Raw genomic sequence first — 18102 nt, 5'->3', positions numbered from 1 at the left:
ACCATTTTGTGTTTTATTTTCTATTCAATCCATATGTTCTTCTTTTATTGTCAATTATATTACATCTCTATATGAAATAAACCTCAAAACTAAGTGTTAGCATTTTTGCTTTAAACAGTCATGTTGTTTAAAAAATTAGGGGGAAACAAACAAGCTTTTATATTTATCATTTCTAGTGCTCTGTATTCTTAGCTGTAAATTAGTTTTCTGTCTGATGCCGTATTCCTTAAGTCTGAAGAACTTTAACATATCTTGTAGTGTAGGTCTACCGGCAACATAATTTTCACTTTTTTTAAATTTGAAAATGTCTTAAATTCACCTTCATTTTTAATGGATACATTTGCTGGATGTAGAATTCTGGATTGACAGATTTTAAATTTTTTTCTATCACTTTAACAATATTGTTCTGGTTAATTATTCTTACCTCATGAACTCCCCCAAAACCTAGTGTTTTAAAATAATATCAATTTTTATATTATAGTCAATGGATTCATTGTTCAGAAATTTGGGCAGTGCTTGGATGAGTGATGCTTTTGCTCCATGTGGCATTGATTGTGGTCACTTGGTGGTATATAGTTGTGGATGGCATAGTCAGGATATTCTAAGATGATTTCATTCAAATGCCTGTCACCTTAGTAAAATGTGTGGAAGCTGAGGCTCAGCTACATATTTCTCCCAAATCATGGAGTATATCCATATGATCTTTTGGGCAGGGTAATTGGATTTTTATCTGACACCTCAGGACTTCAGGAGCAAGTGTTTCAAGAGTTGAGAAGTGGTCATTCTCTTAAGAATCAGGTTATAAACGTATACAACATCACTTCCACCATATTCTTTTGGTCATCATATTACATAGTCCCCTCAGATTCAAGGTAGGGGGATCTGTCAATGGGAGGAATACCCAAGAAATTTTTGCATCTTTTGGTCACCATAGTCCTTCACAGTTTTCTCTTGGTCTTCCTTATTTCTGATGAGAAGTCAGCCATCATTGCTATCACTATTTCTATCATGTTAGATGTTGTTTTCTTCTGTTTGTTTTTAAGATTTTATCTTTTAGTTTTCAACTGTGTCACTACAATGTATCTAGCTATGATTTTCTTTGTATCTATCTTGCTTAAGGTTTATTGAACTTTATGTTTTTCACTATATTTGGGAAATTTTTAGTAATATTCCTTTTTTTTCCCTCTGTTCTCCCCATCCACTCCATAGGTCACTGAATGGCTCTCACATTTTCTTCCCTTTTTTAAACCCTCTTTCTAATTGGATAATTTCTAGTTCTATCTTGAAGTTTATAGATATAATTTCTATTGATCTATCTTCAAGTTTTTAGATATCACTTTTTTCTTTTGTAGTTTATATGATGAATTTAATTTAAGATATTTTGAAGTTTCTACTTAGTTCTCTTCTATAGTTTTATATCTTTGTGACTCTCTATTTTTTTTTTATTGATTTTCAAAAACTTTTTGGTCATATTCCTAATAGCTGCTTTAAAGTCCTGGCCTGCTAATTCTAACATCTAGGTCAACTCGGAGTTAGTTTCCATTGACTACTATTTTCTTGATTATGGATCATATTTTTCTGCTTCTTTGAATGCCTATAGATTTTTTGACTGTATGCTGGATATTGTGGCGAAACTATTGTAAATATTTTGAATTTTGTTACCTGTTTCTGAAATGTGCTGATTTTTGTTCTAATAGACTGTTAGCTCCAGTTAACTCAAACTCCACAGTCCATCTCCCCTGTGGTACACTGCAGTTATAGCCTCTGTTCAGTGGATTTAGTCTTGCAGCTGTCACCTCTCGGGTTCCTGGTGAAACATTTTTATTTTGTCTTAAGAGTTCTCCCATTTATATGCAGTTCAGGGTTAGCCGAAGAGTTGGGTAGAATTTATGTGCAGATTTTGGAGTTATTTTTTGGTGATTCTCCAGTTTCTGGGATTTCTTCTTTCATTTCCTCACTTTTCAGCTGCTTTGGCAGCCCCAAACTACATTCTCTGACTTCTCAAGCCAGGAAGAATGTTGTTTCCTGCTTAGAAATAGTTGTGATGTGCCCTGTAGAGTAGGAAGTGACTATAAGTGAAAAGCTGTACAAATGCAAATGTTGCCTAGCGAAGTTCCCTTTTATAGAGAATCAACTCGTTTCCAGTATGCCTGCCTTTTGTCATTCTCCAGTCTATTAAACTAATTTAAAAAATATTTTGTCTAGAGTTTATAATTGTTATCTGTGGGAGGGCTAGTCAACAAGCTACTCTGTTATTACTGAAAACAGAACCCAGACATTAATTTTTACTATTTCAGGATTATAATATTTTCATTTTATTCTTTAGCCAAATTTCTCCCGAGGGATAGTCTTTGTTATATATTTAACTAATTAAAGTTTCACTATTACTTCTCTTACCATAACTCTTTTTATGACGATTTCTTTATTTAGATTTCACATGGTATTATGGGTATTTTATTTCCTAAGTTTTTCATGTTTAAATATATCTGGCCCATTGCCTTTCTACTTAAATGGCAACTTGATTGGATATAATATTCTTAGTCACAGATATTTTTTCCTCTGGACTCTCTAGGAAAAAAAAGTTGAATTCAGTCATTGAATGATGTTGCATAGACATCAGAGGTGAGGCTGATATTTTTTCTTCTTATAGGTGACTTAATTTTTCTGCCTAGATGTGATAAGAATTCTTTCTTAATCTTTAAAATTCAATAACTTAATCAAGATTTGCCTTTATATAGATGATTTTGTGTCAGTTTTTCCCTGGTATATAATGTACTCTTTTGATCTTCAGATTTAGTTCTTCCTTCATATTAATATTCTTATATATTTCTGAATTTTATTTTCTATTCTGTTAGGTTCTCTATCACTAATTATTATTATGTTATAAAGATTTTATCTCTCCTTTACATCCAACAGTTTCTTTGTAATTGCTTTAATAGCTTGTCTTTTTTTATATTAAAAACATATAATGTATAATACATATAAACATATTTTCTTTATATGTAATCATCTCAAGCCATTCTTCTTTGCCATTAATTTGATTTTTTTTGCCATATGTTTACTGTTTCTAATTTATTAGACCTTCAGTATTATACTGCTTCTCAATTTATTTGTCGATCTGTTATCTTCTTTACGTTTAATTATGTTGTTTTACCATTCCAGCTTTGAATAGATATTCTTTTAAGTTCCTTTATAGTTAAAGCAGTCTTGGATATTTTTTACTCTTGGATAACGTTTTCTGAATTCTTCAGGCTTTTGTCTCCTAGGATATTTGATACATTTGAAACTATTATTTTTGCAGTATGATTACAAAATTGCCATATCATTTCTTTTTAAATTACTCAAGTTTAATGTGGGAATCTCGATCTAGATCTTATATTTACTCTGACTTTTCCTTGACAACATTCTCTTCCTTTTCCAGTCTTTCTCCTTCTGATTCGTGTGGGAACGAAGTGTTGCTTTCTATGTAGTTTCTGAAAGCCTGAAGTAGTGTGGGTGGAGTGGGTCAAGCTTCCTTTGTGCCCAGCACGGCCACTCCCTGAGGACTCAGATATCTGCTCTGTCTTTTGAGAACCCACTGAGTGTTCTGTACCAGGATCCACTCCATCTTGTCAAGAGTGTGTCATAATCCCATGAGTTTTAATTCATCCCCTCAACTCAGCATCGAACCCTGGAATGTGGCAGGCTCAGGCTACTACTCATGGTTAGTAGAAGTTCTTGGGCATTTAAAAGGGCTTTGCTTGAAGGAGCTCAAAATTCTCAAGATTTTGTTGATACTCTATGTTTCCTCAGTTCTACTTTTAAAAGGTTAGAAATTATGGGTGCAAATTTAGAAGTTGGGCTCTGATAAACCAAAATCTTTTATTTCTTTCTGAGTTTAGGTCATAAGTATGAAATCTTTTGTGGGTTTGGTAGCTGTTGATTTTTTTTTTTAACTTTCTTTTAAGCATTTTAAAAAAATTTTAATCTACTAGGTATTGGGGGAGGAAAATTTTGTGACATTGATTCATTTAGCTATCTTTCCCAAAATATCTCCAATATGATTTTTAAAGGTTTTTTCTCATGCTGATGCTTGCAAAATTTCACTTAAGTCACAATTATAACTGTAAGAGCAGTGAAGACACACTTCCTTTCCACTACTGTAAATGTCATAACTATCTTGCAAGATCTCAGATGACAGCACACCACCATAAAGACATTTCTTGAAGTTTGAGTTTAATCAATTACATTATTTTTTCTCCTAACATTAAATGATTGTCACTAAGAACAAGGCACTTATTTTAAAACAGATTTTCTTGTTATTGTTTTGGGTGAATGAAGCTCCTGGTGGGCAGAAGACATGTTGTATTTGGGAGTGCTAGTGTGGCATGGTGGGAAAGTGTGGCTTTGGAATCAAATTAACCAAGGTTCAAACCGATAAACATTCACAGGAAAACCATTTAGCTGTGTATTAGCTCTTCGCAGTGAACCTGAAAGAGCTTTGCAGGTTGTCTTACCTAAAAATATAGGTCTTCCTGGTGTTCTGAGCAGTAACACAGCTATTGATGGCTGAGTGTAGAAGCATTTCTTATAGTCCAGATTCTAATTGCTCTAGAGAGGTACAATAAAACGTTCAGACTATTTTCTGTCAAAGTTTAAATCCATTAATAATAATAATAAAACAAGCTACCATATGGCGATGAAAAATATATTTTATCTTCTCCTTCATTTAATTAATTTCACAGTACTAAAAGAATTTGCATTCCCTGGTGGTGAGCCCTGAGGCTGAGTGGACACACATTTAAAAAGCTGAATAAATAAATGAAATATAGTCAGTGGGGAGTCCTCTAACCTTCGACAGTTACTATAATTCAGAAAATCCCGGAATAATATTTATTTTTGTATTCTACATAAAGAAGGGATTAGCCAAGTAAATGAAGATTAACTGTTTAAAGCAATTAAGGAAAAAAACTAAAATAATTTAGAAGCATTTAGTTACTATAAACTAAAGATATTAATAAAATCACAGTTATCTTTTGTGGAATCACTAATTAATGGATTATGTTTTTAGTGAGGATGAATAAACTGCAGTCTCTCTTTTGGAGGCTCTCAACAATATAGAAAGAATATCATACTAAATTCTCAACTGAGGTGTATATAAAGTACCATGAGAGTCTGAAAGAGCGATGCTAGGTTTTGGGGAGACTAATCTTAATAATGAAAACTAACATTTAAAGAATGCCAACTAGGTGACCAATCCTGGAAAACCTGGCTTTAAAAGGTTTGTCCCCAAAGCCAATGGGAGCTTGTCCTGCCTTCTGGGTAGAGGTTATCCAACACTGTAGCTTGGCAGTAAATGCTATTTTTCAGTTAATGGAACAAGAAAGTCTCCTGAACATTTATTCAGAATAGAGGTCTTTCTTTGCTTTCCTATTTTTTGATAGAAGAAACATAAGCTCAGACTGTACAAACTCTGCTTCCCTGATTTGTATTCTCAAAGTGCCAATATAGACATATATTTTTCTTGGAAATGGATAGGAATAAACTATCAAATTCAGGCATAGTACTGGTGAGAGAGACTCTTGAGATTTCAAATATATGAGGAACTTGTAAGTGAGCATCTTAATTGCAACAAGTAAATACCAGTTTCCTGTTTTGGGCACTGAGAAAAATTTTAGATGAGCTTAGTCCTTAGGAACTGTGAAGACTGGAAGAAGCACTAGAAGAGGGACATATGACTAACTGGTAATCCAGTGACAAACTGGTAATTGAGGCGTCAAAGCCACATGAAAGTATAATTTGTGAACATATAGAAAAGAAAGCAGTGGGTTCACCAAGTCATGCCAAATAAGTTAAATTTTCTTTTTTTTTGACAGATGCCAGCTTAGTTGCTTAGGAGACTGCACTAAATACAGTATACCTATATTTTAGGATTGTGTTTAGCTGCCTCTCTTGAACTTTTTCTTTTCTTTTCTTTTTTTACCAAAATGGGAAAAGGTGAATAGTACCAAGTGGTGAATTCATAACTGGTAGAGGAAATAATCGAACTCCAAAGAGTGTTAATTAATTACTCATTATTACCTACCACAAAGACTGTGTCTTTGTCCTGATCAGTAACTGACAGTGTTTTGTTTAATGTCTACTGTGTGCCAGGCACCGTGCTGTTAGAACAACACCGGCTTACATGTGCTAGAAACTGTACTCAACGCTTCATAATCTTATTTGATTTTCACAACCAACTTATCAGATAGGTATTATTCTCTTCATTTTATAGATGAGGAAATGCAAAGCCAGATAACTTAAGTAGCAGTGCCCAAATACAAACCTTGATCTGTTGAGTCCTCTTCACTGTCTATTTTTTAGATTAGTGATTAGAATGAGAAAATGAATCAACAGGCATATAAAATGAATGTGGAAGATATATTGACATGGGACTGTGCTTAATGGCAGAATTAGTATCCAAAAGAATTTTAATAAGCTGGAGAAAATTTTATCAGAGAACGTTTAACAGTAGTGCATATGGGATCCTGAGCTGGGTTCCAGATATCCAACTGCACAGGGCAGTGTGGCTTATGCAGTTAGCAGCTGCATAAGCTCAATATGATTCAATAGTGGGACATAGCTGCCCTAAAAGTGAATGGAAATGGATGCCACATTTGTACAAATCTAGAATTCCAAAGAAAGAGATAGATTATTTTGTTTTATATGGAGCCCGTTGGTAGTTCTGGGTAGCACACCTTTGAAGGGACATAGACTTAACCAGACTGATGAAAAGACTAAGTGCCATTTTTCTTTCATTTTGGTGAGTATTTTTTTGAGTGCTTACTATGTGCCAGGCATTGTGTTAGGCACTAGGGAAATGGTAGTTTACAAAACAGCCCTCTTGTAGCTTATGAAAAATACTCCAAATGAACATATAAATGTATATCATAATGTCAGATAGAGATAAATGATAGAATAAAGCAGTGTTAAGGGGGTGGGGAATAGGGTGAAGGCTGTTCAGATAAGTTGGTCAGTGAAGTATCTCTGAAGAGCTGTCATTTGATCAGAGACCTGGTATAACTAAGAAAGGGCATCATAAATGCAAGAAGAAAATTTCATGAGGAGGAAAAAGAAACTCCTCAGGTGGGAGTTTTTTTCATATGTCTGGAAGGAACTTAAGGAAGCCATTGTGCTGTATTAGCAGGCAATGATAGAGGAGAAAAAGCAGGACTCTGGGTTGTCACAGAGGTCAGGTGAATAAAGCATTTTAAGGATAGAGTAACCAACGTAAGATGAGTAAGATGAAAATGGAGAACTCATTGTTGGATTTGGCAACGTAGATCTCATTGGTGACTTTATTGTTTCTCACGAGAATTAATTGAAAGAGCTTGAAGACATCTAGCCTTGGGAAGAAAAGTCTTAGAGCAGGTGGACCATCTAAAGACCTCCTGAAATCAGATCTCTAGGGACATGAAGAACTGGAATTTAGCACTAGGAGTTTATTCTTCACCCTAAAGATTGAAAACTGCTGATTTAGGGATTCCTAGGTAACTTGAAATATTCACAAAATTGTTCTGCATCTCCAAATGTTGGACTGATAAACAAGGGCTAAAAGTAGACAGGCTTCTGGTACATACGAGATGGAACATTCAAATGCTGGCCATCTTAAAGCAGAATAAGTTGTTCATGACAGAAATATGTTGTCTTGCATTGAAGCAGAGACTGGATAACCACTTCTTTGCCGGGGAATTATTTGGAGGGAATTTAAACATCACATGGGATGGGAAGAGTGTTGTACTAAGTAAACTTGTAACCTTGAAGTTTCATTGTTCTGAAGTGCAAGCAGCAAAACCTTTGCTCTAGTAAGGCTTCCCTGTGTCTGATTCGATGTTGAAAATGTCGGAAAAAGACATTTCTATTTTGTTGAGTCCCAGAATTAGGGTTTTCAGGTGACCAGGAAGCAATATCTATCAATTGAAGGAAAAGGAGAGAATTAAAATCTTACATAATAATGGCAAAAAAAAAAAAAAAAAGAAATCTTAGTAGTTGAGAAAATATTATATCAACATTAGCATGTTTCCATTACAACATATGAGGAAAATCCTAGAAGTCAATTCCTTTGCTATTGTTGGATTTATTTTTATTATTATTGTTTTTAAATTAAGGCAAAAATACAAAGTCAGAACAGCTATCTTGGATCCTGTGAGCAAATAAGATACTCCAGATTTTACGTCACACATTTGATGTGGTGGGTTTCTTTTCCCTGGCAATAATACTTCCTGCGTGCAACAGAGGCTGGGCCGTGGACCTCCTCATTTGTTGAAGCATATGCAGTATTGTTGAGCTCCCCACACAGCTGTGGGGGGAAAACATTGCTCACCCTAAGGTTATAACCCCCCTTCTCTGAATTACTGTTTACTGATGTGGGAGAAAAGGACTCCTGGCATAACTCAATAATTACTCTTGGCACAGCTCAATAATTAATGAAGTGTTAAAAAGACGCTGCTAAAGTTTGTGCATCTGCTATGGAGGATCTGAAAGTACAAGAAACGCGCCTGCATCGCCAAGTCAAAGACACACATGGCCTTTCTTATCCTCCCAGGAGAGGACCCGGTGGGGAGTGAGCACCAGCGAATGAGTTAGGAGAGAAGGGAAGCCTTACTACCAAGCTGTTGCCACGTTTCTGAGAGTAGAGAAGCCAAGGTTGCAGAGCTGTAATTTCTCAGTTTTTTTCTTTCCTGTGATTTATAGGTAGGTCCTTTAATTTGTGAAAAGAAACGTGTATGCAGAAACAACTGCTCTCCTCTCTCTATTGGTTATGATACAGTACTTGTTAAATAAACAGTTCAAAATAATTTGATAATAATGCAACAAAGAGAAATAATTGCTGCTACTAGTGTGATATTTATCTACTGAAGTTTTAGGAGGTTGCAAGCTGGCATTTCACCTAGTGAATAAAATATCAAGAGTGGCTTTTTTAGTTGCAAATTTAAGGAAGGAATAAATATTATTTTTTCCTTCAAAGGATCCCATTTGGAGAAAGCCCAAGGATTAACTCTTTGTGCCTCAGTCTGATTTCACAGTGTGTCACCTCTCACACTTGTCCTCATCAATCACTGACATAGGACCAGGCCTCAGACAGGCCTCTGGGCTTTCCCAGGAATCCCTGCTGCTTAGTTGGAAAGTCGGGTCCAGGCCAAGGGTTTCTGAAACACAGCTTAGGTACAAGCTGACTCTAGCTTCAGGCCAGTTTCTTAAGCAAAGGGTTTTTGCTAATATGTATAACAGAAAAAAATATTGGGAGAATTGTTTGGTGTTATTTCATTCACCTCCTTTGTCTCCTTTCCCCTCCCCCATCCCTAAGCTAAGTTCTAGCTCAGACTATACGAAAGACATGTGACAACTTCCGTTTTATTTAGTCCAGGTTGTTTGATGATAAATTAAATAGATATTGTTTTCTTTCTTTTTTTCCCCAGTGTTGTACATATACATTTCTTAATGATCACAATTTCTCTATATGACAGCCAAGGGGGAGTATAGGGCAAGGAGTAAACCTTGAGGAATTAAGGTGCAAGCTGCCCTATTTTTTCCCCCTCCTCTTTAATATGAAACTGGTTACAGGCACATTTTTTTAAACCTATCCTAATTGCAAAGTTTTCCCGGTCATCACCTAGCAACAAAACCCAGCAAAACATTCGCAAAGCAGTTTTTGCAATGCAGCCATCACTGACTGGCAGAACTGACTTGTGGAAGGCTGAATTTGCTATAGAGGGGAATTGAATGCTTTCTTTTTTATTCAAGTAGAATGCTGAGATGTGCAGTCTGGATCCTGCTTGAACCAAATTAATGTACATTAAAGAATAAACCATAATGCCCATTGTGAATAGGAGGTCAGAAGGATTCAACGGAATTTGATGATGGGCCAGTTCTTATTGAAACTATTTAAATTGAACTTTTAAAGTCGTTGTTTTAAATAAAGCAATCCAAGATTGATATAACTATCCCTTTATTAGATAAAATATTCTGAGGACCTTTGGGTAGTGTAAGAAACCTTGTCTATTGCGTAATAAGTTCAGAATTCAACTGAAGATTACTTAACCTCTTCCCTGAGAATAATGGTGACAATCCCCCTTCAGAAGGGAAGGAAATCTGCTTTGTCTGGCTTTGACTTCTACTGAGAGTTAACAGCCAGGCAGACTGTCTATTTTCATTAAGAAAATATGTTACTCTGGAACTTGGTTATACTATCCATCCGAAGGTCCATGCTGCGGGGCTTTTTCCTTAGAAGTATAACAATCTAACAACAAGATCCTTTTGCTTTGTCATGTACTTTAGAACCAAAAGTCTGGCTGCAAACACATCTTATTTCAATTATTTTTTTCAGTAGTAGCCATATGTGAGGACTCAAGTATATCAAGTCAATGATTCCGGCACTTGGTTCTTGATTTCAGATACACAGATAGGACCTCTCTCAATAATGTAGGAGGTCCTTTAGCTCAATACATTAGGCAGACAGCAAAAGGATTTGTTGAGTGGGACTGAATCCTCACTATTCAAGAAGAATTCTATATGTCCCATGTGTGCATGAAGGATATAGAGTGTGTTCTCATCTTCAGCTTCTGCTTTTAATCACTGAGGAATTAGTGAGACCAGTAACTTGTGGTGGGAAAATTGTTGTGATCCAGTTTGACTCCTTTGCGTGTCCCATATTCTTGTTGACTAGAATGTCAACTCTGCTTCTTATCCGTTATTGCTAAAGACAATGTTCTAAACATTTGCCCATGTCTTTGCACAAAACATAGGTTTTAAGTACTGAGTTCTTCTCAACTGATTTGTGTAGAAGGCTTTGCTTCCCTCCATTATGCTCTGTGAAATGTTGGCTGTCTGCTTTACTTGTCCACCTCTATTTAGGTTCCGACAACTTTTAGTGTCTTCTGCAGGTGTGGGAGCAATGTTCTAAATCCTCCTTATTCAAAATATAGGCTGAAGTGAATGGACATCACCTGGAGACTTTGTTATCAATATAGAATCTCAGGTTCCACTCAAGAACTACTGAATTAGAATCTGCATTTTAACAAGTTACCCAGTGATTCATATGCACATTGAGGTTTGAGGAACATTGTAAATCTTTTTGGTTCAACAATTTGCTTCCTGTTGAAAATGCTAGTCAAAAATGGATCTTCCTATTGACATTTCATCTAAAACAGCATTAAACACTCCCCACTCTCAACAATATTGAGGTAAATTTAGGAGATGAGTCAGAGGAGCAACAAAGAGACTTGAACAAAGATGGAGAGAGTACCCACACGGCTCCCCATTAACTGTTGTTTATAGACAGGACAATCCAGTGTTTGCGTGTAACCCAGAAGACTATCAGATAGTTTGCTCTGTACATCTTGTTCTTACCCGTGTTAGGGAAAATTTTGTCTTATATTGTAGTTATTTTTATATATGACAACTTTTCCATTTGATGAGAAACTTCTTGAGGGAGTATCTATTTATATCCTTAAATATAAGTACTCTTATTTATTCCTTTCACATTCCTAACCCATGACTTTTATTGTAGTAGAAGCTCAACAAATGATGTTTGCATTATATTGTTAACATTGCCAATCAATATGGTATGTTTAAGAGGTCATGACATTGCTCTTTCTAGGGAAAATGTGAAGGAACTTGATAATGATGTAACATAAAGCCCTGAGGGGAAGTGTGCCTTGGTGACTCTAGGCATTTGGGTCACATTGGAAACGAAACAGTCTGGTGCAAATTAGTCCTGTTATGAAATAGGTCAGGTCCTCAAGGCACTTATGAAAGATACCATAATCTAGGGTGTCCTTTGGGTTTTGCATATCCAAGGGCTAGATGTCCATCCAAATGGTCCCAGAGAAGGATGCGCCTCTAAAAATGGAGGAGATATTATGTTAACGGTTTTCGTGAATCTATTAATCCTTCTGTTAAGAGGTGAGAAAAGCCAGAATTGGAACCTGAGACTGTGGGATAAAGGATTTGCAACATGTGAAGTCTAGCATTTGGGAAAGAATTTCATTTGTGCTGAACATTGAAGAATGTATTGTGCTTCTTTGCATATTAGTTACCAAAAATATGTAGATCTTTCAGTAGAATTGTTGACTGTAGAAAATTCAATCCAATTCAGACTTTCTAATTCCTGGTTTATCCAATAGATTATACAGACAAAGTGCTGACATTTTGGGAGTATGAAATAGCCTATTTATATTTATATGAAGTTTTACAAAGTTTGTGAAGGGTAACAGGACTAGGGCTCAGTCACATTACCCTTACATCCAGGTTTATATGAAACGCTGGCAATTTGAATTGGTAGTAGAAAAACTGGAAATGAAAATTCTGCCATATGCAATATTAGGAACTCATATTGGAGAAAGGAAACTAAGCATAAACAGGCAATTTGATTTTATCTCATAGTAAAAAAACAAAAGGTAAGAAGACATTTAAAGGTTTATGCAAATTAAAGCGTACATCATCCTTAAAAAAAACAAAAAAAACAAAAAGACAGATAGCCAGTTGGGAATTTTTATCCTGATTTCACTCAGTATAAGTTTCTTTTAAAGGAAGAATTGTAGGTACAAAAAAGGTAAAGTTAATAAAGAGTAAAAGCTGTGCTAGTGTCAGCAGCACGAAATTTAATTTATAGCTAAAGGCAAATTTGTCACTTAATTAGTAATTCTGACACAGGTAAAGGGGAAGACAGCTGCTTTTCTGGGCATTTTATGCCTCACTGGTCTCCGGTAACCAGATGGCATTGTTGTTGCTGATGGATGAACCAGAGAAGATGTGGGAGAGGATTCACCCCCTACCCCAGCTCCTTGAAATAACAAACTTGGATTAGAAATCTCACAAGCAGTAAGCTTGCTTCTCTGTTCACCCAGGTCAGGTGGGAGTGGGGAGCAATGTTGGAGCTGAACAAGTGACTTTGCCTTCTGCTCGCCTCACAACTTGTCTGAGGAGACCCTGCAGTTGCGAGGTAAATGAGCAGCTGCAGCACCAGCCTTCTTTTGTTTAGAAAAACTCTGAAGTACAGAGTTATTCAATAACGTTGCACATTTTTAAAACTAAAGGAGATCCCATTTATATGTCTAGCATTTTAGACTTTTCCACTTGCTTTGTCATTCATTACTTTCTGAACACTCACAATAACTTTGTGGAGTAAGGCAGGACTTGAATTATTATTTCCATTTGTCTCATTGAGAAACTGAGGTTCAGAAAGGTGAATTTAGTTAATAAAGTCTGCAAAGCTAATTATAAACCTAGGACTAAAATCTAGTCTCTAGATTCTCACATTTAGGCTTCCTTTAGCTAATACAAACATAAATGGGCAACAGTAGATGAAATGATAATCTCCGTAGTAACCAGGGAAATACAAATTACTATATCAATATTTTTATCATCATTGTGGTAAAAATTAAGAATTAATATTCATTGTTGGTAAATATATAGAGAAACACTTTTGGTGTTTGTGTAAATAGATGCAGCTTAAAATTTTTTTTCATCCTTTTTTTTTTTTTAACACCTACAGCACCTGGTATTCCTAGGTGATCTCCCATTCGACTACTAACCAGGTCCAACCCTGCTTAGCTTCCGAGATCAGATGAGATCGGGCTTGTTCAGGGTGGCATGGCCATAGACCATACTTTTTAACAGCAATTTTCACTTCTAATAATTATAGAAAAACTCAAATTTATATGTAGAGATGTATCTACAATGATGTTGATTGTTTAGACTAATAAAAAACTCAAACAACTTTAAAGTCTCTAATTTGGGGATTATTAAATGAATATGGCATAGCTATATTACAAAATACAATTAAGTTATAGAAAGGACAGATGTACACGTACTGATACCGAAAATTGCCCAGACGTATTGATAAGTAAATAAAGCAAATTGCACAACAATGCATACAGTTTATTTAAAAAAAATAATGTATATGCATATACATGTGTAAAATACATTTGCATAGAAAAAAGGTCTGTAAGAACACAGACTAAAAACAGTGGTTACCTATGGTGAGAAGAGTGATAGTATGGGATGGACAGATAAAGAGGAAATTTTACACTTAATCTCTATATTTCTTTATTTTATGACTCTTTTACAAGAATTTGTTTATGCACTATTGTAAAATTTAAAATGTTTTAAAAAAACGTTAACTTTGCCAGGACTGCTTTCATTTTTTGCATCCTAGATAGCTGCCTCTCCCGCACTGTCTGATTACTAGAGCCTTTCCCGAGTCCCAGCTGGAGCTCAGCAGACGCCTCCGGCCTTGCTCCAGTTTCTTTAAGTAGAGGTAGGTCCTGACACAGACCTTGCAGAATCATCTAGATTTTCTTTCATAGTGCTACGATGAATCTTTACTAACCCAGATAATATAATTCCATGCTGGGTTTTTTTTTTAAACTTTGCTAGACCAGTTGTTTCAAAATACTTCGGGCAATAAAAATTATGTTCAAAATCCTAATGCACAAGAAGCCAAAAGTAGAGCTCCTGCAGTTGAGGTCGAGGGTGGTGGGGGCTTCTTCTCAATCTCATCAGCTCTCCCTACTGAACTCCAAGAAACTTCTAGGCCTCCACAGAGCAGTTTGAAAATTACTGACATCATGTCATTTTATAAAGAAATAGGAATCCAGTGAAGTGAAGTGATTCAGCTGAGATTACACAGATGCTAAATGTAGAGCTGGTCCTTGAATCCAGATATTCTGGGCCTAGTTCTATCCACCTTCCCAAAATAGCGATTCACCTTTTAGGCAATTTCAATTAGCTTTGGCTTTTAAGACTTTTTCAAAAACAGAGAGCAAATAGCATTTCTACAAATATTTCTTTATCCTCTTTGCTTCTTCCTAATACCATATTTCATCTTCATTTTTTCCCTGATCATTTTCTTCTATTCCGATCTTAGAGAGGTGATTCCTTGCAGAGATGATGAGTATGAATATCTGTAATTTCATCTGAATCTCATAGGGTTAAACAGGTGAGGATCAAAAGTTTTTGAGTTCCTGTTACTCATGTGCTAATGAATCATGCTAGTCACAGTTGAGACATTGCTTGGAATCTGTTTATTAATAGCAGGCTTTACACACACAGATATACACACACATACACAGCTACTACTGTAAGCATTAGTGACTCTGTTTCCATCAAGCCTATTCTTTCAGATCAAAGAAATCATAAATTTTTTATGTTCTAATTTTCACAGCCTTTTATGAGTGTAAGAATAGGACTTCTTTTCTTTTTTTCTGTGCACACCTATCAAACACCTCCACGATTAACTTCTTAATTACTTTATCTCGGAGAGCTCTGCTGGGTAAAGAATGCAAAGCAAAGTTTAGTTTCCTTGTATTATTTTATTTGGGGAGATGAGGTGGTAGAACGCATTATCGTTGTAAATTGTGCTATTTTGAAATATCCTGATGGTGCTCACGCTATTCCACATTGAGCCATAATGATCCAGTACTTAAAGCCAAGAACTGGGGCATGGAAAACCTGTCAGCCTGCAAACCTCCTCACTGTCTTAGTGTTAGTGAATGGGGTCAGTGAGATTTAAAACAATGTATTGTTTATTGGGGTGATGTTGTTTAACAGTGAGCCTATAACTAGGTTAACTGATTAGGCCATTCTTATCCATGGTTACTAATTTTCACCCACATTGGAACTATGGGTGTGTCACAGGTTTATAACGATGCCTTCAACTTATTTTCCAGTTGCTAAGCAAATTATTTAGCACAGTAAACTACCCTTAAAGATCATTAAAGCCAGCATTTTACTAGTTAGGATAATGAAAATTCTAAGAGCGGGATTTTATTTGTATCAAGTGCAATAAATTTCTCCATTAATGGTAGCTGATTTGGCTAAAATAAGTTAATCTCTTTAAGATGAGACTGCTTAATCACATTTACCATATAAATTTTTTCCCTTCAATTTTATTGAGACATAATTGACATACTGCACTATGTAAGTTTTAGGTATGCAGCATAAAGATTTAACTTATATGTATTATAAAATGATTACCATGCCATATAAATTTTAATGTCATTATTATAACCATCATTATGATCTACTAAGTGCCCTTTGCTAGTCTTTGAGAGTGAAGGATAAGACCAGGAATGACACTGTGTTGTAATGGAGACGGAGCCAGGAGATAGAGACTCTAGTTCCAGCTCTAACTTTCGCTTTTCAAAGTCCCAGTTTCCTAATCTATAAAATAATGGTGTTTGTCTAGATCAATTTTACTTAATCTAGATTATCTAAATCTCTAAGAATTCATAAAAGAAATAATAAGAAGCTGGAGATCATTTTCAGTATTTCAAAAGGTCTAAACAAATTGTCATGTTTATATAAGTGAGACTCTATAAGTAAACTAATGCATCAGCCATCTCATTAATTACACAACTTCATTAATTTTAAATACTGCTGATTAGTTATTGTACCTTACTATATTGTATATTATAATTTCATATGAATGAAAATGAAGCAATAATTCATTGCTTAAAATATAATTTGCCAGGAAGAAAAATTCAAAACACAAAATACTTATGAGATGTTTGTTACTTGGTGATGAAAATTTGAGAACCCCTGGTCTAGAAGATTTTTAGGCATCTCCTAAGAGGATCTCCAATGATCCCTGACTTTCCTAGTATTCATGCTCTTTTATAATTCCCTCCTCTTGAGCATGGCTTCGATTTATTGACTCCTTTCTGATGAAAAGAATATGGCAGTAGTGATGGGATGTTATTTCTGAGGTGAAGTTATATAAAGATTGTGGTTTCCATCTTGGGGGATCTCTTTAGATCATTTGCCCAGGGGAAAACCAGCTTCAATGCCATGAGGCACCCCTGTGTAAGGATCCACGTGAGTGAATTTGGAAGCAGGTCTTCTAAGGTCTGACAGCAGCCATGTGAGTGAGCTAGGAAGCAGACCCTCCAAAAGTCGAGCCCTGAGATGCTGGTAGCCTCAGTTGACACCTTGACTGCAGTCTCATGGTAGACCCTGAGCTAGAACTACCCAGCTAAGCCACTCCTGGATTCCTGACCGACAGAAACTGAGATAAAAAATGTTTGTTGTTTCCAGTCCCTAAATTTAGGGTATTCTTTTATGCAACAATAGGTAGCTAATATGAATCTTTTATCTTTTCATGTCTTAATTTCCAAGTACCTTTAAAGAGCCTTTCAATTTAATAAGGGAGACAATACAAAGAGAGATGGTCACTACTAAAAGTGGGGAAAGTGAAGGAGGACAAATAAGAACAGGAAATATCAGACAGGCAGAGGAAACAGCTGTCCTTGAACACTATAGAACACAATCCTGCTTCCAAAGAACTTGAATGAGTACCATGACCCATCCTTATCCTTTGTGAAGGGCGAGAGTTATTTTTCCTTCCGAGGTAGTTGGGTAGGGATTGTGGTGGTTGTCACAGAGTCTCTCCCTTCCTGCATCTCCCGAAAAATCAGAACTTTAGCTTAAGAGTTTCCTGTTAAGTTTTCCTTCAAGGATCACCAAGTGTCACCATCTCAGTTTACATGGAAAAGCCATGTCTTGTACTAACTAGTAGCTATATTTTCTGTATTATTAATATGAGCATTACAAGAGATAATAGAAGGGCAGAAACAGGTAAAATTCTATGAAATTAAAACAAGTCTAATTCTTTAACTTTTAAATGATACTTATTATGCATTTTTAGCCTTTATCAAGAACATGCATGAAGGAGTTGAAAAAAAAGAGAAGAATAATTTTTAAAAGTAAAAGAAAAGAAAAAGAGAAGGGGGAAGATATTTAATCAGCATGGCTCAATAAGTTACTACTTCAGCTTACTTCACTCTAAATATAAAGCGATGGTAGATAAAATGTAAAAATGGAAAACTGAAGAGAGACATACACTGACGAAAACTCAAGATAAACATCACTGTAGACCTGTGAGGCTGTTTTCACAAGACTGAGGATCCAGACCTAGGAGTAGGCAGTCGTATCAGGAATGCTGTGGGGAAGGGATTCCATGAAAGAAGTGGTCACAGCCAGGCTAACAGTTTTAACTCAAGAACTGATTGGGGCTCTGGCTTTATTTAATAAGTGTCAGGCTCCAGCAAGGTGGAGGAGGGGGTGGTTTAGCAAGAAGAGGGT

At 35.8% G+C, this 18102-nt stretch overlaps 1 pseudogene; it reads right to left on the bottom strand.

Moving 5' to 3' along the window:
• Positions 1 to 13504: 13504 nt before the first annotated feature.
• Positions 13505 to 13623, bottom strand: LOC112474273 (annotated as a pseudogene).
• Positions 13624 to 18102: the final 4479 nt, after the last annotated feature.

The sequence above is a fragment of the Pteropus alecto genome, unplaced genomic scaffold (assembly GCF_000325575.1).
Source record: "Pteropus alecto unplaced genomic scaffold, ASM32557v1 scaffold88, whole genome shotgun sequence".
In the NCBI taxonomy this organism is placed as follows: domain Eukaryota; kingdom Metazoa; phylum Chordata; class Mammalia; order Chiroptera; family Pteropodidae; genus Pteropus; species Pteropus alecto.
The sequence above is the reverse complement of the archived record's forward strand: the minus strand, read 5'-3'. Positions and strand labels throughout refer to the sequence as shown.